The 23,539-nt window shown below is 39.3% G+C and overlaps 1 protein-coding gene across 9 annotated transcripts in view; it reads right to left on the minus strand.

Annotated features, from left to right (window-relative positions):
* The window catches only part of APBB2 (amyloid beta precursor protein binding family B member 2), a 357,658-nt gene that overhangs the window by 287,745 nt on the left and 46,374 nt on the right, over positions 1-23,539 (minus strand). Inside the window, exon 2 of one of the 9 annotated variants that reach the window (XM_063107681.1) lies at positions 22,017-22,088. The exons of the other annotated variants lie outside the window; for them this stretch is intronic. The gene's annotated coding sequence lies outside the window, so the exon portion shown is untranslated. The remainder of the gene's footprint in view (positions 1-22,016; positions 22,089-23,539) is intronic. 9 annotated transcript variants of the gene reach the window in all.

Below are 23,539 nucleotides of genomic sequence, written 5' to 3' on the forward strand. Positions count from 1 at the left end.
AAATATTTTTATTACAATAATGGGCAACTGTTTTGCTAAGTGCTTTGCAGTAATCCTCACATCCATCCCAAGGTAGAAACTAGTATTATGCCTATTTTTAAATGGGGAAACTTGAGGCATGGAGAGGTCAATTAAATTGACTGGTGTTACACAGCCTTCAAAGCAAGGGCCTGGGTTTTAATCCTGGTATTATCTGCTCCGTATATTCTTAGCAAGTGAATAGTCCTCTTTTCCACTCTATTGTCACATGATTACTCATCTTAATAATATACACAGGCATTAAAGTCTTTAATACAGAACTCAAATCCCAAAATTCAGTTATAAATCATGAAATTTAAGAGGATGTTGTGAAAATCATATATTAAGTATAGTCTATTTAGAGCACTAGAGAAATATTTGGTCAGTCTGCTGTTATTTTAATTACATTCCAACTTAAGATCAGTAAAAGGAATGCTTCTGATCTCAGATAATAAATGTTCCTTCATCAACACTAGACCCTACAGAAAGAAGCTGGACACAGTGAAATCCAGATATTTAGGAAGGATTGCCAAGGGCTAACACCTTTTCACAATTTCATGCTTGTGTTAATGTTACTCCTTCTGCCTAGACTGCCCTGCCCTACAACTCTGAGTTGCCAATTATTTATCCTTCAAGGCCCAGCCCAAATGTTACTTCATTCAAGAAGCCTTCCCAGACATCCTGGAAGAAATTATTCTTGAAGATTTTGTGGTTTTCAATGCTTATATATAGCAAACTGGTGTTTTATTTCAGTAATACACATGCCTTATCTTGACAGAGTCTCTGCAACATCTCACCTCCTCACCTCTTGTCTCAGGCTGCCTGAGTTCTTTCTGGTTCTCCCTACTTCTCTGAAAGCTCTTTCCCAGGCTCCTTGGGTTCCTTTCTACCTGACAAGAATATCATGATGTTCAACAAGGCTTCATCTTGACACTCCTCACACTTCGTACTAACCTTCTGGGTAACTTCAACCACATGGCCAGGCTCAGTTGCTGAGAGTATTATGATGGCCCCCATCTACCCGCTCATTACACCATCCATTCATTCATCAAACATTTATTATGATATGCTATATGCTAAGAACCATGCTTTGTCTCCAGGCCAGACCTCTCTCTCTCTCTCTCTCTTTTTTTTTTTTGAATTTTTATTAAATCAAAATTGATTATACATATTTTGGGGGTTCAACGTTGGACATATGTTGATCAAATCAATATTACTAGCATATATACTGTTGCAAATCATACTTATTCTTTATGCCCCTTGTCCAATCCCACCCCCTCCACCTCCCATCTCCCCCCTTCTAATTACCCTAGATTACTTTTCTCCTTCTGAAAGAATAATGGTTACTCTGTTGATTTGTTGCCTAGATGATCTGTCCAATACTAAGAGGTCTGTTCAGGTCCCCCAATATTATCGTAGAGCAGATGCTTCTTCTGTCACTCTGGTTTGGGCTTTGTGGAGAGAGAAATCCTCCTATCTCTGCTAGTGACTCTCCTGTGTCAATGCACTCCAGTGGCTGGCGGACTATCCACACAGGTGGTTGTGGTGTCTAACCGCCTTCATGGCAGCCATGGTTATTGTGGTGGCTGTGGTGGGCCACCCACACAGAGGTTATGTTTTTGGCATGTTCCTTGGTGCAGGCAGTGTGCCTGGTTGTGGGAAGGTTGTCCGGTCCCTGGCTCCTTCCTCAGGTCCCCGGACGCGCCCTGATGCACTGCTGCAGTGTTTATCATTGAGGGAGCGGTGTCTGGTCCCCTTCTCCATGCCTTGGGTCCCCAGGCAGGCCCCAAGGCGCTGATGTGGTGTGCCAGGTTGTGGGAGGGGAGCCTGGTCCCTGGTTCCAAGCCTCGGGTCCCGTGTGGCCCCCGAGGTGCTGGTACAGTGTGCCTGATTGTGAGAGGGCTGTCTGGTACCTGGCTCCATGCCTCATGTCCCAGGGTGGACCCGAGGTGCTGGTGGTGTCTCTGAGCCAGAACTAATTTTTTTGTCTTTTGCTTTCTTCTAAAATGGGGGAACTTCCTGTTGGGACCTGTACTTGAGCTCTATGGTTTAGCTAAATTGCTGCTTTGCTGCTGCTTCCCTAGGGAAGGCTTTTTGTGCCACACAGTTTATTATGGTTGACTTTATTTGTACTTTCAGCTCTCCAGAGACTCAGAGCACCTGAGTTGTATAGTAACTCTGGTCTGGGCCTGAATCTTTTCATCAAACTGCACCCCATGCAATTCTACATTCCTGACCAGTCTCCTCTGAGTAGTCCTATGCCGACTGGGGTGCAGATCAGCTGTCTCTGCTGTGCCTCAGTGTTCCCCCAGTGGGTACATCTCTCCCACTGCCCATGCAGCAAACACTTCCCGTGGGACAGGCCATACACCAGTCCCTTGTGATGACTCACCGGCCTCTGAATGGCTCTATTTTTTCAGCTGTTCTGGCTCCTCACTCCTATGTGGGTCCACAGGAACCTTATGGTCTTGCTGTCCTGGGGACCACCAAAGCCCTCTTCTCCCCTGGTGCCTCCAAGCAACTCCATCTGAAGAGCACATCTGCAGCTTTTGCCATTTCCTGCTCCACGTGCTCAGCATCTCCGCTCTTAAAAGCGGCCGCAGCATGAAATGGTCAGAGCAGATTTTCTTTCTCTCATTGTGGCTTCTCCTGCCTTCATGAACTCTGTAGGTCTCTCCTCCTCTTCCCCTGAGCCCTAGCGTCCCCAGCTTGGCTGTTGTTGCTTTTTTATATAGTTGTAAGTTGGTTGATTTCTGGGAGAGAGTGATGCTGGGGACCGTCTATTCCACCATCTTGACCAGAACTCCCAAACCTCTCTCTTGACTACTCTATGTCCAACCTACTGCACCACAACTCCTAGACTTGCATGTCCCTCATACTGTTAACCCCACAGCACATCCGTTCTAAGAGACACATTTCTTCACATTTTCACATGGGTGATCGTGAGATGTGTCTGATAAAAAATGGCATCTTAAAACTTTTTGGCAATGTTTTTCTTCAAGTTTTTTACATATAATGATAGCTCTTACAAACAATGGTATCTTAACAGTCGATGCATTACAGAGATCATCTTAGTGCATCCCCTGCACCATTGTTCTATAACAGTATTATCCAATAGAATTTTCTTCAATGATGGAAATGTTCCATATTTCTGTTGTTCAATATAGTAGTCACTAGCCACATGTGCCTTGAAACATGGCTAGTATAACTGAAGAACTAAATTTTTAAATTTAATTTTAATTAATGAGATTTATCTTCATGTTTACCAATGTCTTTATTCACCATTCCTTTTTGCATCTCGGCCCTTCCTCCTGGAATTGATTTCCTCTTCCTGAAGTACATACTTTGGGAAGTTTCTTAGTAAAGGTCTGCTATGGTAAAATTAGGTTTAGTTTTTTGTAAAAGCATATTTTGCCTTTCTCTTGAATGACATTTTGCTGGCATACGATCGACAGTATTTTCTTTTAGCATTTTGAAGACATTTTTTTCACTCATTTCCAGCTTCCACTTCTGTTGTTGAGAAATCAGTTCTCAGTCTATTATTCCTTATAAACAGTCTGTCTTTTCTTTCTGGGTGTTCTTAAGATCTTTTTTTTTTTTTTTTTAATTTTACTATATTAAAATTTACCTTTGTCTAGGTGTGGATTTCTTTTCAGTTATACTTATTGGTGTATGTTGTGCTTCCCTTATCTGCCCATAAATTACTTGGATTTAAGGAACACTGGTCATTTATGTTCTTCATAAAATGCCTCTGGAAATTATTCATATACTAGATCTTCAAACATTATTTCCATCCATTTGTTCTTATCCTTCTGGGACTCTGAACAGATCTCATTGTAGTCTTTACATCCTTCAACTACACTTTCATGTTTTTCTTCTCCTTTCTATGCTCCATCCTGTTTAATTTCTTCAAATCTTACTTCTAGTTCATTAATTCCCTCTTCAGCTGTTTCAATCTAATTTATTGAGTTTTTATTTCAACAGTTATATTATTTTCCTTAGGTCCCCCCCTCACTCCAAATCTGTTGGTCAGTTTTTATAACCTCATGCAATTTGCACTTATTTGTAATTATATATCCTATTTCTTAAAACATTTCAAACAGTTATTTTATATTTTGTATCAGATGATTCTAATATCTAAAGTTCTAAGGGTCCTAAATTTATTGTTTTTTTACTTGTTTCTGCTGACTTACTCCTAGCAGCTTGTTTTCCAGTAGGATTGGAGATCTTTGATTCTGAATTCATTTTTGCTTGACCTTAGTTAGAAGAATCCTAACGTCTAAAGTGAAGAAGCCTTCCTCCAGAAAGGATTTGCTTTTGCATTTGCTTCTACCAGAGCCAATGGGCACTATCTACCTGGGGCCACTTTAGCTCCTTTTATAGGTCCTAGGGGAATGCAGGCTCTTCTACCTTGCCACTAACCCCAAGGCACTAACTCCAGCTTCAGTGGTAATATTAACATTTGCTCTTGACACAACTTCTCTGGTGTTTGCTTACACACAAAGCTCCGAGCCTTGGTTTTTACCTTATTCTTTGATAGTTGATTGATCTAACTGAAGTGGGAGACTTTCAAGATATCTTAGTTCCTGTGATCCCAGAAGTGCATTAAAAAGTGTTTTATCCAGAATACAGTGCTTTAATGGGGAAGTATGTTAGAGTATTCAGTCCACAATACTGCTAGAAACCTAAGCAATATTAGTTTTGAACTAATCGTCTTCCCCTAAAACATACTTTTCCTCTTTTGTTCCACATTTTGCTAATGACACCATTCATTCTCACCCAAATCTGCAACCCAAAATTGCAGGTACGGATGACCCCTCTCTTTCCTCCACTACCCTATGTGCAACTAGGTATCAAGTCCTAACTTCTTGCTTGAGCAAAAGAGGCTTTGCATTTATGTTTTTGATCTTGACACCTACTACTACAATTTTAATCATCAAGGTCAAATAAAAATAAATGAGTCAGAATTAAAACCTATATCACGCATTCCTGCTAAATGAGGTGCTTTATATGAAGGAAGCTTAGAATACAGGGAAGTGTGGAAGGAGAATTGAGTTTCACACAGACCTCAGAAGAACTGGCACTTTAGCTGTCAGAAACATAATCACATTTTCAAGGAGAGGTTTAATTTGAGTCAAACAAAATTATCTGTCATGATAAATTAATGTTAATTTGAATTTTATTGGTTTTGTAGTTTTGTTTGAATTTACTCTATAAATTTGTCATTGTTTCATAGTTATATAAAAGCTAGAAGCATAAGGAGTTTAGACCTAGTTTTATGTTTGGGCATATTTAAGCTACCTCACAATAAACATATTTATTAGTGGGGATTTGTGAGAAGTTTTCTCTTTTAAATAAAAAGGTCCATAAATTACTGTGATTTAAGGAACACTGGTCTTTATATACCTTGCCACCTTTCCATACATTCATCATTCTCTCCATAAATGAAAAGTGAGGAAAGGAACACATTAGCACAAGCAAGAAATCATCTGCTAAACTCCAATTTCGCCTCAATTCTCTAGCTGTTTGAATTATGTCATTACTAATTAATCTTTGGAGGCAGCATGCTTTGTTTCTTTCCTCCAACAGAGGTGGTTTCTGATATGTAAGACAACCAGAAACACTGTTCTGCCCAGCTCCTACCATCACCCACTTCTACTAGAATTTATACAATGACACAAATGTAACTGGCAACAGTACCACAAATAAAATGTATCAAAGGATTGCCCTTGCCTTAAGGAAGTCTAATCCCTGCTTAAATTTCAATTACTGGGAATTTAACGGTTGTACAGCATTGTTTTTCTGAATGAATATGAGAAAGTCCCAATCACTTCTTTTTAATGACTATATTCTTATTCTTTAGGGACTGTAGTTCCTTTTACCGCCAGATATTTTACTTTAAAAGTCCCTCTGTCAAGATAAAACTTTCTCTCTCCAACATACTGGCCCATGTGTCAACATCTTGCCGTTTCTCTTCCCACAGTCATAACCAGAAGGTGGGTCACAGCATATCCATAGAATCCCTTACTGGACAGGCACACAATGGGGTCTGGAGCCCCACAGCTGGGTGGCAGAGACCAGTGCCCAGGGCCATCAAATTAAACTCTGTGACTTATCTTACTCATTTTAAATCATAAGTAGTTTGAACAAAGACTTGAAATTAAAGAGTTTGGTCACCATAAAAAAAATTTTTTTTTATGTAATTTAACATTTTGCTAATAATAATTTGAGGACATCCACAGTGTATGAAAATCAATTTGTATTTCAATAAAAATCTAATGAAAGTTTCTCAAATTCTGAAGCCTAATTCCAGGATTCTTATTAGAAGTGTTTTTGCTGTATTTATTTATTTGTTTGTTTGTTTATTGTAATCAGAATACATTAATTGTGGGGGGGCTGGGGAGTGAAATGAGACTACTTTTTGACTCTAAGAGAGAAACAGAATATTCTACTGAGAGTTTAAAAATAACTCTTAATTCAACAATTCTTAAATTCAGAGTTTGGGCTGAGACATAAGAATATGCATCTTTAACAAGCACAAGTGATTATAATGCTGATAGTCTAAGGCCACTTGCTGGGAAACACTGATCTATTCAATGTTTTTTAAAATTAAACAACGTTTGTACTATTTCTACCTAATCAAAAAAGTAAGATAAAGAACGGAAGAGTAAGAGAGAATCCAAGACACACCACCCAGACAAGACTACACAGACAGACTAGACAGGCATGGTGTCACCCATCCAGCATGTGGAAAAGTGGTTTTTATGGAGTAACATTCCTAAATGCTGGCCTAATAAATTATGCTGAGAGCTACTGCTAAGCATTTTAAAAACCAGCTCAAAGCAGAAATGGAGCTATCACTCAACAAACAGGTGAAATCAAGTCACATACTAGGGTAGGATTTGGCAGATTTCAGGTCCTCAAGAAACATTTGTTTAACTAAGAAGCAACTCCAGCTCTAGCTGGTAATCTATTTAACCACAGAAGTGATTTCATAATTAATAAAATCATATCTTATTTCCCCCTGTGTTTGTTTCCTCGAGGCATCTATAATGGCTGAATTGGAAATGGAACCATAAGTATTATCATAACAACATTTGTTGGAAAGCTCATCCTATATTTTAGTAGTTGATAAACTGATGATCTGGCCTTATTAATTCTTTTTAGACTTTTTCAAAGAAATCTGAACTTCTTAAAATTACATACATTGTTCACCTTATACCAAGTAACATTTGCTAGAAAACCTCCTACTAGAAATGACAGATAGGAAAGAAGAAAAGGGAAGGAATAGGAGGTGCAATTAAATGAGGGGAAAAAAATCAAGAGTAAAGAAGTCAGGAATTAAATGTAGCTAAAAATACAAATTACTAGTTCATAGTCCCGATACTGTAATATATCATTTTCAACAAAAAAGAAAAAAATCCCCAACAGACTTCTTCACAAGGAAATTTTCAGAGCTCCTGAGTATACAAGGGGAGGAGTTGTCTCCTGTGTTGTATACATCAATCACCACTTCAGCTTCATCCATTCATTCATTCGTTCATTTCTCTTCTTTCACTTCAGGACAACATGTAGCAGTGTTTCATTTTATCTATTTTATTCAAAAGAAAATCCTCATATAACACTAGGGGGGAAATTATCTGCAAATTAATATCAGCTGTGAAGCAGAGGACACAATTTTCTTTCACAGAAGAGGAGGCTGCTGTAGACTGGATGCCCCCAACCCCCAACATCACTGAGGTTTAATCCTCACTGTGTAACTGTTGAAGGTGGGAAATCCTATTATGGTAATTGAAAGGTGGGGCCTTGAAGAGGTGATGAGATTCTAGAACACGCCCTAGTGAATGGATTAATAATGGTGGTCAGGGGCATGGTTCTGAGGGGTTTAAAAGGAGAATGAAGGAGGTTAGACTCTCTCTCTGCTCCACCATCCACCGTGTAAGACCCCTGCATTGCTATAATGCCACCACCAAAGAAGGCCCTCAACATAACTGTTCCCTGGACTTTGGACTTCCCAGCCTCTGAAACTGTAAGCAATAAATTTTGTTTTCTTATAAATTACCCAGTTCTGTGTATTTTATTATAAGCAACAGAAACAGACTAATACAGAAGGCAAAGTATTAGAGAAAGTTAGTGGGCTTGGTAATCTGAAAGTAATGGGTTCAAATCCCCACTGTTCCACTTACTATCTACATGACCTTAGGGCTCATCATTTAACTTTCTGAGTCAGTTTCCTCCTCTATAAAAACAGGGAACACAACATTCACCTTCTGGATAGAGTAGGGATTAGAGCATTTAGCACAGTGCTCAGCACACAGCAAATGGACATTTTTACTGCTTTTCACGCCTGCTGCATTTGCCTGAGGGATCCACAGCGTTCAGGTTTGGGGAGGTCGATCTAACGCAAGTATTCCGCAGCCTGTTTTATACGCTGCTTCAGGCTGCAAAGAGCTCCTGCATGAATGCCCTCCGCCAAGACCATCTACCACCAGGCTAGTTAAAGCCAACAGGCCCTAGGTTCTGTTACCTCCCAAGCAGAGATGCACTGAGAGCCACTGTCCTCAGGCTTTTTCACAAGGCCATCCACCCTGGAAGGGTGCTTAGTCTATCACTGAGCTATAGCGAAAGAAGCCAGAGATATCACCCCCAATTTTTCATCCCTGGAGCAAGCTAATCCCAAAAACTTTACCAACAGGTAGGAGAGTGGAAGGAGCAAATAAGACAGTTGGGGTTGTAAATGGGCTCCACCACCCCCACCCATTCTGCAGAACACATAATTGCTCTGATGTAGGGATCCTCCTGAAATCTGGGCTGGGCCAGGGCATGCCAAGAAACAATACAGGGTCAGTAGAGAAAGGAGCTACAAGCTCCTACCAAATTTCCAAGCCTTTAGATAGAAGCTCTAAAGCCCATTTCCCAGGTAATCCTACCTGCAATTAAGAGAGGTGGATATTAACGGGGACAAGGGCAATGACTCCAGAGCCAGACTGCCTGGGTTCAAAGCCTGGCTCCATCCTATCCCAGCTGTATGACCTTGGACATGTCATGCAGGACAGGCATAATGATACCATCTAACTCGGGGGGCTATTGTAAGAACTGAATGAGTTAATATTTGTAAAAGTGCCTGACTTAGCTATTATTATTATTACTGTGAAAGCATTACATCCAATTCTCATTACCAAGGCAGAGGAGACAAGAGTATACTCTCTTCTAAGAAAAGGACTCCTGTCTCCCTACGAGGCTATGCCCAAACTAAAGTTTTGCCAAGTGAATCATATTTTAGACAGACTAAGAAGTGTTGACAGTTTGTGTTGAAAGCAGTGGCTCTAAACTAGAGTGGCATCAGGACTATCTGGGAAGCTTTTTCAAAAGGTACGTGTCTGGGCAGCAGGTCTGGTTTGGAGCGGAGAATGTGTATTTTGACAAAGCAATGTCAATCTAATGCCCACCTGGAGATGAGAAACCCTGGCTGAAAGCAAGTCCCAACTCCACAAGACAAGCCTTTCCTGGGAGGGCAGGGATAGTTTAAAGGGTTCCACTGCCCACAAAAATGCCTCTGCAACCTGTTTGCTACTGCCTGAAACTCCTTCAGCAGGAGCTTTCTGTGGCATGAACCAGAAATACATTTCAAAGCAGAAAAGGAACTATCATTAATTGAACACCTACAGCATTTCAGGCCCTTTATGTTTCTGTCCTGTTCCTCAAAGTTGCCCCATTGCACAGTTACTGTATAAACAAGGAAACTGAGGAGCAGAGAGGTTCCCTAGCAGAGCCAAGATTCCATCCCCAGTGTGTCTGCCAATGCACAATATTGACTCCTGCTCTATGACCTGGGCTCGGGAACCCTGAACACAGTTCCATATCGAGGACAATGAAACTGGACTGAAGGAAGAGCTTCACACACAACACAGCCCACCCCCAACTCTTTTCAAATTGTGCTAATTCAGGGACAGAGCTGAAGTCTAAAGATGCAAGAAGGAGTCCTGTACTACCACCACACCTTGCCACTACCCACGAGAGAATTTTAGGGAAAGATTCAAACTCACCAAGCCTTCATGATACATCTGTACAACAGAAATGTATTAGCATTAAATCAACTCCCATCCCCCTCTCAAATAGGCAAAAGGAAGGAAGGGAAAGGAATAGATTAATTCATAGCAACACTCAGATAAAAATGGAGAAAATGACCCTATCTACCTTTTCTTTTTAAATTTTATCATTACACAATGTAAACATTTTTTTGTGGCCCTTTACCAATTTCTCCCTAAACTCCCTCTTCCTCCCCTTTTCCACCTCTGGTGGCATCAGTTCCATTCACCCCTTTTGAAAGTTCAAGGAATTACTGTGATTGTTGTATCTTTCTTTCTTACTTTTTCTGTTTGTTTTTCAGCTCCCACTTATGAGTGAGGACATGCGGTATTTCTCATTCTGTACCTGGCATATTTCACTTAACATAATTTACTCTAAGTTCATCCATGTTGCTGTCAATGGAAGAATTTCATTCCTTTTTATGGCAGAGTAGTATTTCATTGTGTAGATATACCATATTTTCCTCATCTAGTCATCCATTTATGGACATTTAGGTTGGTTCCAACTCTTTACTATTGTAAAGAGAGCTGTTATAAACATGGGAGTGCTAATATCCTTTCAACATGATGATTTCCAATCCTTTGGGTATACACTCAGCAGCGGAATTGCTAGATTATATGGCAGTTCTATCTCTAGTTGTTTGAGGAACCTCCATACTGTTTTCCATAGTGGTTGTACTAATTTACAGTCCCACCAACAGTGTAGGAAGGTTCCCTTTCTACACATCCTCACCAGCATTTTTTTATTCTCTTTTTGGTACTGGCCAGTCCAACTGGCATGAGATGATGTCTCAATGTGGTTTTGATTTGCATTTCCCTGATACTTTGAGATGTTGCGCATTTTCTCATGTGTCTGTTGGCAATTTGTATATCTTCCTTTGAATGCCTATTCAGCTCCTTTGCCTATTTTTTAATTGGGCTATTTATTTTTTTAGTGTTAAGTTGAGTTCCCTGTATATTCTGGATATTGATCCCTTGTCATAGTTTGCAAATATTTTCTCCTGTTCTGTAAGCTTGTTAACAGTTTTCACTCTGTTAACTGTTTCCTTTGCTGTACAGAAACTTTTTAGTTTGATATAATCCTATTTGTTTATTTTTTTCTATTGTTGCCTGTGTTTTGGGAGTCTTGTTGATAAAGTCTTTGCCCAGTCCTACTTCCTGAAGTGTTTCCCCTATGTCTTCCTTTAGTAGTTTTATAGTTTCAGGTCTTATATTTTAAGTCTTTAATCCATATTGAGTTGATTTTGGTGTATGGCAAAAGATATAGGTCTAGTTTCATTCTTCTACATACAGATGTCCAGTCTTCCCAGCACCACTTACTGAAGAGGCCCTCCTTTCCCCAAAGTATGTTCCTGTTGCCCTTGTCAAATATCAGTTGGCTGTAAATATGTGGGTTGATTTCTGGATTCTCTGTTCTGTTCCACTGATCTGAGTATTTTTATGCCAGTAGCATATTGTTTTGGTCACTACAGCTTTGTAGTATATTTTGAAGTCAGGTGTAATGCCTCTGGCCTATTTCCCCACACCCAACCCCCCCAAGATTGATTTGGCTATTCAGGATCTTTTGTTGTTCCATATGAACGTTAGGGTTGTTTTTTCTATTTCTGCAAAGAATGTTACTGGTGTTTTGATGAAACTGCATTGAATCTGTAGATCACTTTGGGTAGTGCGGAAATTTTCACAATGTTAATTCTTCCAATCCAAGAGCATGGAATGTCTTTCCATCTTTTTGTGTCCTCTTTAATTTTTTTCAGCAGTGATGTGTTGTTCTCATTGCAGAGATCTTTCACCTCCTTGGTTAAATTGATTCCAAGGTAGTTTATTTTTTTGGTGACTACTGTAAATGGGCTTGCTTTCTTGATTTCTTTTTCTGCTAGTTGGAGTATAAAAAAGCTACTGATTGTGTGTTGAATTTGTATCCTGAAACTTTACCAAAATCATCTATCAGCTATAAGAGTTTTTGGTAGAGTCTTTACATTTTTCTATACATAGAGTCATGTCATCTGCAAACAGGGACAGTTTGACTTCATCTTTTCCAATCTGGATACCCTTCATTTCTTTCTCTTGCCTGATCACTCTGGCTAGTACTTCCAATACTATGTTAAATAAGAGTAGTGAGAATAGGCATCCATGTCTTGCTCTTATTTGGTATAATATTGGCAGTGGGTTTGTCATATATAGCTTTTACTGTGTTGAGATACTTTCCCTCTATATACCTAATCTGTTGAGAATCTTTATCATGAATGGATGTTGAATTTTGTCAAACGCATTTTCTGCATCTATTGAGATAATCATATGGTTTGGGTTTTGGATTTGGTTGATGTGATGTATCACATTTATTGACTTGTGTATGTTGAACCATCCTTGCATCCCCTTGATTGTTGTGTATAATTTTTTTGATGTGTTGCTGTATTGATTGCTGATATTTTGTTGAGGATTTTTGCACTTATGTTCAGCAGAGATACTGGCCTGTAGTTTACTTTTCTTGTTGTGTCTTTGTCTAGTTTTGGTATCAGGGTGATAATGGCCTCATAGAATGAGAATGAGCGAATGGCTTAGGTTTCAATTTTTTGGAATAGTTTGAAGAGAATTTAAAGCGAATCCCTTTAAAGATTTGGTAGATTTTAGCAATAAAGCCATATATGGTCCTGGGATTTTCTTTGTTGAGAGACTGCTGATAACTGCTTCAATCTCATTGTTTATTATTGGTCTGTTCAGGTTTTCAATGTCTTCTTGGCTCATTCTTGGTAGTTGGTATATGTATGAAAGTTTATCCATTTCCTCCAGGTTTACAAATTTGTTGGTGTATAGTTATTTATAATAGTCTCTTTTCTGTGATATTGGTTGTAATGTCTTCTTTTTCATTTCTGATTTTTGGTATTTTGGTCTTCTTTCTTCTTTTTTTGAGTTAGCCTACCTAAATCGCTTGTCTATTTTGTTTATCTTCTCAAAAAAATTCAACTTTTTGCTTCATTGATCTTTTGATCTTAATTTTTTATCTTCTCTGATCATAATTATTTTTTTCTGGCTACTAATTTTGGGATTGGATTGTTCTTGTTTTTCTCATTGTTTGAAGTGTAGCATTTCTTTGTTTATTTGAAATCTTTTAATTCTTTTGATGTAAGCATTTACGGAAATAAACTTCCTTCCTGGTACTGCTTTTTCAGTATCCCACAGGATTTGATATGATGTGTCTTCATGTTCGTTAGTTTCAAAAAGTTTTCTGATTTCCTGTTTAATTTCTTGTTGGACCCATAGGTCATTCAAGGGCATGTTGCTTGATTCCTATGTGTTTGCATGGTTTCCCAAATTTCAATTATTGATTTCTATTTTTAATCCATTGTGGTCTGAAAAGATACTTCAAATTATTTCAATTTTTTAAATTTGTTGAGACTTGATTTGTGACCTACCATATGGTCTATGCTGCTGAATGTTCCATGTGCTAATGAGAAGAATGTATATTCTGTAGTTGTTGGACAAAATATTCTGCAGATATCTGCCAGGTCCAATTAGCCTAAAGTGTAGTTTAAATCCAGTGTTTTTCTGTTAATTTGTCATCTAAATGATCTGTCCAGAGCTGATAAAGGGTTGTTCAGGTCCGCTACTATTATCCTATTGGGGTCTATCTCTTTCTTTAGGCCTAACAGTGTTTGCTTTATATAACTGGGGGCTCCAGTGTTAGGTGCATATACATTTATGATTGCTATGTCTTCTTGTTGGATACATCCTTTTATCATCATATAGTGGCATTCTTTGTCTCTTTTTAAGGTTTTTGGTTTAAAGCCTATTTTATCTGACATAAGAATAGCTTACTCCTGTTCATTTTTGGTTTCTATTTGCATAGTACATCTTTTCCATCCCTTCACTATTATTCTGTTTGTCTTTACAATTGAGGTGAGTCTCCTGAAGACAGCATATATTTGGGTCTAGCTTTTTAATCCAGTCAGTCTCTGTCTTTTGAGTGGGGAGCATACTCCATTTATACTTAAGGTTGTTATTGACAGGTATTGTCTCACTCCTGGTATTTTATCAATTTTCATTTGAATGTTTTAAATATCTTTTGTTCCTTTCTTCCCCTTTTATTGTTTGTCTTTGATGTTTGTTTGAGGTAGTAGATTTAATATCTTTCTCTTTCTCATATGCATTTTTGTTCTACCAGTGGGTATTGTGTTTTCTTGTGTATTTATGGTAGTGATTATTGTTTTTCAGATTCCAGATGCAGGAATCCCTTGAGGCCTTCTTGCAGGGCTGGTTGAGCAGTGTTGAACTCCCACAGTTTTTGTTTGTCTGGGAAATACATTATTTCTTCCTCAATTCTGAATGACAGCCTTTCTGGCTACAGTATTCTTGGCTGACACTTTTTTTCTTTTAGTAATCTGAATATATCATCCTATTTTCTTCTGGCCTGTAGAGTTTCTGTTGAGAAGTCTGCTGTTAGTCAGGTAGGGGCTCCTTTATAGGTAATTTGATGCTTTCCTCTTGCTGTTTTTAGAATTCTCTCTTTGTCTTTAAGATTTGCCAGTTTGACTATAATGTGTCTTGGAGAGGATATTTTTGTATTGAATCTGTTTGGGGATCTTTGAGCCTCCTGGATCTGAATGTCCATATCTCTCCCTATACCTGGGATGTTTTCTATTATTATTTCTTTGAATAGATTTTCCATGACTTTTCCTTTCTCCTCCCATTCTGGAACACTCATGATTCAAATGTTTGTGTGCTTAAGGTTGTCTGCTAGCTCTCCTAGATTTTATTCATTTTTTAGAAATTTTTTTCTCTTTTCTTTTTGGTCCACTTGGGTTACTTCAAAAAGACTATCTTCAAGGTCAGAAATTCTTTCTTCTGCTTGTTCTAGCCCACAACTTAAGCTCTCAATTGTTTTTATTTTGTTAGGTGAATCCTCCACTTCCATGAGTTCTGCTACATTCTTCATAAAGGTATTAATCTGTTTGTAAATTTCCTTCTTCATATCCTGAATTTTTTTTCTCATTTCATTAGGTTGTCTGAGTCTTCTTGTATATTACTGAGTTTCCTTAAGATTGTTGTTCAGCATTCCTTTTCAGTCATTTCAAGGGTTTCCTGCTCTATAGGGTCTAGTACTTGAGAACTACTGTGTTCTTTTGGTGGTGTCATATTATCTTGGATTTTCATATTTCTAGTATCTCTATGTTGATGTGTGGTCATCTGATAGAACAGTTGTTTCTTCTATTACTCTGGAATAAGCTTTGAAGAGAGATACTTCCTCTTCTTTTTCTGGTCTCTGCTGGTGGTTCTCCTTGTGTCAATACAGTCAAGTGGCTGGTGGGACGCCTGCAGAGTGGCAGTGGCTGTGGCTGCTACTGTGTCAGTGAGCTGCTTTTGCAGCAGCTGTGGCTGTGACAGTGGCTGTGGTAGCCACCCACAAGGAAGTGGTGTTTTCATCAGCCTTCTGCTGGGTGAGGGGCACTGCCCACAGCTCCTTGCCTACAACCCTGTGGGTGTTCCTGCCTTCTGCTGGGTGGTGGGAATTGTCCATGTCTCCTGCCTAGGACCCTGGGATGCTCCTGCCTTCTGCCAGGCAGTGGGGGCTGCCCATGGTTCCTGCCTAGGACCCCACACATGCTCCTGCCTTCTGCAGGGAAGTGGGGGTGGCCCGCAACTCCTTCCTAGGACCCTGCATGTGTTCCTGCCTTCTGCCAGGCAGTGGGAATTGCCTGCCACCCAAATCTACCTTTAAAAAAGCTATTTTACTATGAAGCTCAAATAAGATCACAAGATACACAGTAATATTAGCTAAGATTTATAACCTTAATGGTGCCAAGAATACATCATCTCACAACAACCTCATAGAGATGGGTATTTACATTCCCATTTTTCAGATGAGAAAACTGAAGTAGAAAAAGGTAAAAATAACTTGTCCATAGACCCATGGTTTGTGAATGGAAATGCAAACCCAGGATTAAATCTAACCTTTTCAACACTTAAGCCTAGTATGTTACCTTGTCTATAAAATCACCATGTAATCTACCAAGTCTTATAAACATATTACTTTTCCCCATATCAGGAAATCTTCACGAGCTGCAAAGTACCTCAAAACTGCAGTAAAAGCAAAGGGATATGGATAATCTATAAACTGGGGTTTCATCCCTGGAATAAATATGAGAAGTTTGTAAACCTATTTTCAGCTTAATGAATAGAAAACAAATAGAAGCATCCAAAGAAAATGAAGGCAATCAAGAAATAACATTACAGAGGAAAGCAAAAGCCTTATGGGAAAAAGAAAAAAATAATAACAGGATGCTGCCTTGTGGATGCTGGAGAAACAATGCTACTGAGAAAATTCAAGGATGAAAAACAAGGCCAGGGAGGTGACTCAGACAACAGTAATACAACCATCCACAGCCCAGGGCGAGCTGGCTGTAAGGAAAGGGTGGGGGCCTCACAGGTGCTGCCGGCCTGAACAAGGACAAGGGCCCAGGCCTTAGGGAGGAAATGACGAAGCCCTGCTGCTTATTAAATGATTAGTCAGAGTGCTGAGGAACACCATGCAGATTCTCTTTCCCCTCCCTGCAAATGCTAGCGCATTACCAGACATTCCTTCTCAGCAGAGGGAAAGATTTAATATTTGACAGACCAGACAGAGAGAATTTTTCTTTCCAGAATGCACTCTAGTCAGCAATTAGAACGCCAACAGACTTTCAGGAAGCTGAATACTGCAGCGGAAATAACCAGCAGTTAGGAGACCCCAATTCAAGATATGGCTCCACCATTAATGCCCTGGCTAGACCACCTCAGGCAAATTCCTCAGCAACTCAGACCATCAGCATCCACAGAAAGGCAGAATAGGATGACTTCTAAGAGGCTATATTCTGGTGACTCAGTCTCTTCCCAAGTTACCCTGGTCTCCCTCTCACATCCAGGGGCTATAGTGAGCCCTCCAACTTCTTCTACCCCGAGGAGAGAGGGAGAGGGAGGAAGGAACTGAGAATGACAAATGTGCTTTAATCTCAATAAGCCTGACAAGAATTGGAAATCCAAAATATAAATAAAACTACTACATCCAATCAAAATGATATCTACCATTTATTGAGCCATTATTATGTGCCAGACACTGTTCAAAGCACTTTGCATTATTAGCTCAGCTAATCCTCACAACAGCCCTCAAAGGAAGGAAATAACTTGCCCAGGTGACATAGCTTGTGGTGGAGCTGCAATGTGAACCTGGCCTCCAGAGCCTGAGTTCTCAATCCCTACACATGCAGCATTAACTCTGGAGGTGAGACTACCCAGCTAATTATGATATGAGGCTTCTTTGCCTTTGACTGAAATTATATCAATTCAAACTGACAATGTTACAGAATACTGCCAGTTTCCCTGGGCAAAATGAGGCGACAAGTTTTCTATAATCTGGCAAATACACAGCTTGAGTGAAACCGTGACCTTCAAAGATACCGCTCCTTGATTCTGGAATCTTTCTTCCTGAGCCCAGGCCCAAAGTCTCCCTCACAAGTACAGCTTTCCAGGTGATCCCTGATGATGAGACCCACCCACTCAACTCCTTATTTACTCGGGAGAGTCCGTGAGGCCCAGAAATGTTAAATTAGTGGCTTCAAATCATACAGGTAATTAGGGAGCCAGGGCTAGAATGTGAGCCTCCCAAATCCCAGTTTAAAATTCTTTCAATTCTTTAAAAAGAAGTCTCATGTCCTATCCCTTATTTTTATTTTTTACTTTCTATTGTAGAAACTTTCAAACACATAAAGTAATGAATGAACCCCCATTCACCCATCATCCAGCTTCAACAATTATCAACTAATGGCAAACCTTGTATCTCCACACCACCTACTCTTCCCACCCCACCCTGTCAGATTGTTTTGAAGTAAATCCCAAACATCACATCCTTTTATCCACAAATATTTCAGTATGCACCCCTTAAAAAGAGACACTTTTTAATAAGGACACTCTAAAGCATAACCACAATAGCATTGTCATGCCTATGAAGATTATAATAATTTCATGAAATCAATTACCTGAGCAGTGCTCAAATTTCCCCAATTGTCTTATGTTTTTTTTACAATTTGTTGAATCAGAATCCATACAAAATCTATACAATGCAACTGGTTAATATATTTCTTAAATATCTTTTAATCTCTTGGTCCCCTATTCATCACTGTCTCTCTTTTTTCTATCAATTTATTCATTGACAAAATCAGGTCAACTGTCCTATAGGATTTCCCATTGTCTGGACTTTGTTGAGCTTTCTTTTACCTCCCTGCAATACTCTGCGTTGTACCTTGCATAAAGGAAGAGTGTTTGGGCTCATCCATATGCATTCTTTGTCTCTTTCTTCCTTTCTCTTTCCCCACCCCCACCCCATCTCCACGCACACTCTTAAAAGAATAATAAATTTCATTTAATTGTTGATTCAATTTGACAAATATCAGCTGACTGTAAATAAGGAAGGGCAACGTTAATGGAATATCAAGGTGAAAAGACATGATCCTTATCTCTGCGAGGATACAATCCATCCGATGAGGGTGATAGCTCTATAATGACAACTCAAGTAAGACAGATGAGAACTATCTCAGAAGGCTCCAGAAGAATTTCCAGGATGAGGTGGGACCTACACTAAACTTTGAAAATGATGCTTTGGGGCCACATGGAGAAATATGACATAGAGGATAGTTTGGGCAATGTAAACAAGGTCGGGATGTTTCTGGCATATTTAAAACTGACAGCAGCACCGGTAGATAAAAAATTTTGTGGGGAAAGAGTATGATAATGAAAGATTGAATATCTGCTAAGGGATTTCAGAATCATCAAGCATGTTGGAATTGGGAAATAGCACTAGACCTATGTTTCAGAGTTGGTAGCAACACTGAGAATGAATTAGAGGTGGGGAATTTGGTTTGGATTTCAATAATCCAACTACTAAGGCCAATGGAATGACGAAAGAGGAAAGAAAGTGACATGTTTTGTCAACTGAACACCTGGGGCCAGAAGGCAGGCGTAAATGATATTGAAAGTTGATTTTCAGCTGTAAGAGAAAGAAGATGATTTTCTTGGGAAAAAAAGAGTAATTATTTCTACAGTACCTCAAGAAAATATATACACTTTTCTGATGACAGACAAACGTCAGTCCAAAACTCTCGTCAACAGCTGGAGATGGGCATCCTGGACACCTTGACTTTCAGCTAAATACAACAGATCCTTGAGAACAGTGGACCTACCTGCTTTCTGTAATATGGTCATAAATCTTATTTTGATTTTCCTGAGCCCTCTACACTGTGAACATGTGAGTCTAAGACAAAAGCATATTTTCCACTTTAACTTTTTTTTTTTTTAAAGGAAGAAAGAAGGGAGGGATGGAGGGAGGAAAAGAAATTCAAGTCTGAAAATTTTAAGACCACCACTACACTCCAAAACCTCAAGTAATATACTTCCATAGCTTCGCATTAAATGCACATCAAATATAAACATTCTCTAATATTTCAAAGACAAGGAACATGGGAGAAAGGAAATTCATTGTAGAGAAAAGATAAGTCTATACACTCTGTATTGGGACAAAATGTAAGCAGTATTACATCACAATCTCAGTCTCTGAATTCACAACCTATTTTGAGTGTCCATACAAACTATGATCAGTAGTTTAGGACTACAAATTTCCAAGACACTGACACAAGACACAAAGCAGATTCCTTTGATTTAGAGATCTCAAGACACATAATTTCCCTTTATCTAATTAAGAGACCATGATAGTTTCTCTTTGAACCAGATAACACAAACCAAATTAAGTGTTTAGTAGATACTTCCTGGAATGAGTCCCTTTAAAAAATAAAACAAAGTAGGGCCGATCCCGTGGCGCACTCGGGAGAGTGCGGCACTGGGAGCGCAGCAGTGCTCCCGCCATGAGTTCGGATCCTATATAAGGATGGCCGGTGCGCTCACTGGCTGAGCGCGGTACGGCCGGTCACAAAAAGACAAAAAAAATAAAAATAAAAATAAAAATAAATAAAACAAAGTGAAACCCTATAGTTTATAGATTGTCTGAAAAAGTGAAACAATAACACTTCTCCTTAAATGTTAATCTTTAAACAAATAAAATAGATCCTCTGGATTTCAAATCCTATATCACACTAGCTTTAACACACGCACAAAGAGTAAATTCCAGATGTTTTTAGAACCAGCAGAAGGTTATAACTTAGAAGTTAATTCTTTTAAAGTAGGAATATTCCTAAGCAATCTCTTAAAACATGGCTATTTTTTAGAGTGCTAGATTAAATCCAGGTGTTTAAGTATCTATCAAGGTTAAACATAATGTCCACCTTCTGGGAGTAATTCTGGACTTTCATTTTCCTCTTTAACTTTTATTTTACAAAGGATTTTAAGTTGGTATATTTTTCCTTCAGCCCCTTTTGCAGGAAGTTTAACCATGAGGGTAATAAACCACTTCCCTAAACCGCTGAATCTCTAACACTTCACTCACAAAAAAATCGATTATCTTACATTTTATCTAACCATTTTGCTGGAGTGAGCAGGACTTAAGCCATGTTGGGACCTAAAACTGCCTGGGCTGGGGACAGGGGATTTTAAAAAGGAGAGTTTTTTTTCTCTCCACTCTTTCTTCCCATCCCCTGACTTTCTTATCTTGCTTGGTAAGTAGGAAAACAAGGCCAAGAAGCTAATTAGTACTTTGCAAAGCTAATAGTTCTTTTTCTGAGACTTGTAGAGTTTTGAGAAATGATCAAGGCCAAATGACTGGAATCTGACCTTGGGCACCAGCCAAGTACACAGGCGCAAATCAAAATCTTGCAGGGTCCTGAGATAACAGCAAAGATGAGAACAGAAACCAGAGGAGGCCTTGGCAAGTCCTTGTACCTGACCCACAGACCCCTCGTAGCTCACGTCTCCTTCTCTCCTGCTTTTCACCTCGCACATTCCATTCCCTAAACACCTCCTTTAAAAACCCCTCTGTAAATCTAAATCTTTGAGATGGGATAGCCTACCATCTCCTTCAGCTGAATACATCTGCTTCTCTAACACAAACCATTTGATTTCTGAGTCTTTTTTTTCATTCCTTCTCAAGGGGGCAGGCAGCCGGACCTGAGTTCAGTAACAATTTGAAATATCTGCAAGACACTCACATAGAGGAGACAGTTTGAGATCGGCAATCCAAAGAACCTGAGCTGTGCCATTTTTAGCTGTGCAATGCTGGGTAAGTCACATCTTTTCCCTCACTGCACTGGAAGGTCATAAGAGCACCCATCTCTCAAGGATGCTACAAGGATTATCTGACTCTCTGATCCTCCAACACTAACTGGGTGATTACAATCCAATTGTATTCTGATACCATCTATCCAGAACAAGAGTCAGAGGCTATAGATTTCAGAGTCTAGTCCCAAAGACTGTCCTCATTCAGATGCCAGTCATAAGTACCAGGTCCCTAGGTTACCCACAATTCTGTCTGACCTGGCTGCAAATTTGGGAGTTCCCAGTTAACCCCCCCCCCCCAAGGTTTAATAATTCACTAGAACAGCTCACAGGACAGAAAAAAAACTTTACTTAAGTTTACCACTTTATCACACAGTATACAACTCAGGAACAGCCAAATGCAAGAGATGCATTGGGCAAGGGGGGGTGATAGCATGCAGAGTTTCCATGCTCTCTTTGACTATGACACTTTCCCAGCTCCTTGATGTGTTCACCCACCCAGAAGCCCTCCAAACCCCACTGTTTAGGGTTTTTTATTGGAGGTTCCATGATGTAGGAATAATTGATTAAATCATTAAACCCCTCTCTTCAACCTAGAGGTCAGAAATGGGACTGGAAGTTCCAACCCTCTAATTACGGTCTGATCTTTCTGGTGATCTGGTAACCTGAAGTTGCCTCCCCTGCCACCCCCACTCCCCCCACCAACTCCCACTCTGGACTCACCTCATTAGCATACAAAAGACACTCTCTTCATTCAAGGGATTCCAAGGGTTATGGTGGTTCTGTGCCAGGAACCTGGGACAAAGACCAAATGTTTATTTTTTATTATACCACAGACCAAATGTAAAGTGTAATGTACCATACAAGTGGTGGCTGTTGGTATTTTAATTAATATACAACAGTACTCAGTAATACAATGCCTCCCTGGCATTGTATGGCAGTCACATGGTTTCAGTGAAGCTGCCCCATTCTTCATTCCTAAAGCCATATTCCTTCTAACAGTTAGAGGTCTAAGAATGAACAAATAATCTAAACAAGGAGCCAATGGCATTCCCCTGATCTCAGTGATGGGCTTTGAGTTGGTCCAATTAGAACAAAGCTCAACACTTTGCAACAATTGTTAGGAAAACTTTTTGCCCAGATGTGAACAGACATACATCATTCTGGAAGCTACTGGCAAACACTTGCCACACTGAGGAAAGCCCCACTGAATGAAAGCCAGCAGAAGAGGCCAGTGCCAAAGCAGTGTTTCTCCAGTCTATAACAAGGTTAGGACAGAAATTGAGAATAAGCATGTTTAGAAACATTTCCAACAATTTGAAGAAAGTATTTTATACCTATTGAATCCAATTATTAAAAACACTGGGCTTATATTGGTCTTTTTTATTTGGCTTTTCTAGTAATTCATTTGTATGGTATTTTACAAAAGTATTGGCCTGCATTGGATGAGAGAGAGAGAGAGAGAGAGAAAATAAACAAATAAATAAATAGATAGATAGATAGATAGATAGCTCCTTCCCTCAGATAGCTTGAGAAAAATCGACCTAAAGATCTGAAGAGAAATGGAACCACAGCCCTGATCAAACCTAAGCCTAACTCAATCTCTCCTCTTCAATTAGGTGAGCAAATAGATATCTACCCTTTGTTGCTTAAGCTTGGCTAAGTTGTATTTTCTGCCATTTACAATGGAAATTATTCTACCTGATACAGGAAACGAACTATCAGCCCAAAGTAAGGTGAGGTAGAGGACAAAGACGGAGGTGAGATACAGCACAGGCAAAGGTACAGAGAATTCCAATCATTACATGAAACTGAAGAAAAAGCACAAAAACCATTCAGAGATGTATAATCAGATAAAGGCTTTTCAGAGCCCTGTAATTAAATGGCCACCTTGAAGGATTTCCTTCCTTGAAACAATGAACCCATGCAAACATTTCATTGTTTTACCCATTTCAGTAACTGCCAATTTTGAGCCAAATGAATTATCTTCAAGCAAATGTTACACACACTGGATAGTGATTTCATTTTCCTAAATTGTTGTCAAAGCTTTGCATACTAAAGCTTCCAAAAAGGAGAACTGGAAAAATGACAATTTAGAAGTGGGAAAGAAACATGAGTTATTTCAAAGCAGCAGCCTGTGATACGGTGAAATCTTTCTTCTAAAGTGCCTCCATCTAAAATTTTCCAAGCTGTAATCATTTCAACCAATGGCTTTCACTGTATTTATGCCAAAAAAAACCAAAAAA

The sequence above is a fragment of the Cynocephalus volans genome, chromosome 9, assembly GCF_027409185.1.
Source record: "Cynocephalus volans isolate mCynVol1 chromosome 9, mCynVol1.pri, whole genome shotgun sequence".
Taxonomy (NCBI): domain Eukaryota; kingdom Metazoa; phylum Chordata; class Mammalia; order Dermoptera; family Cynocephalidae; genus Cynocephalus; species Cynocephalus volans.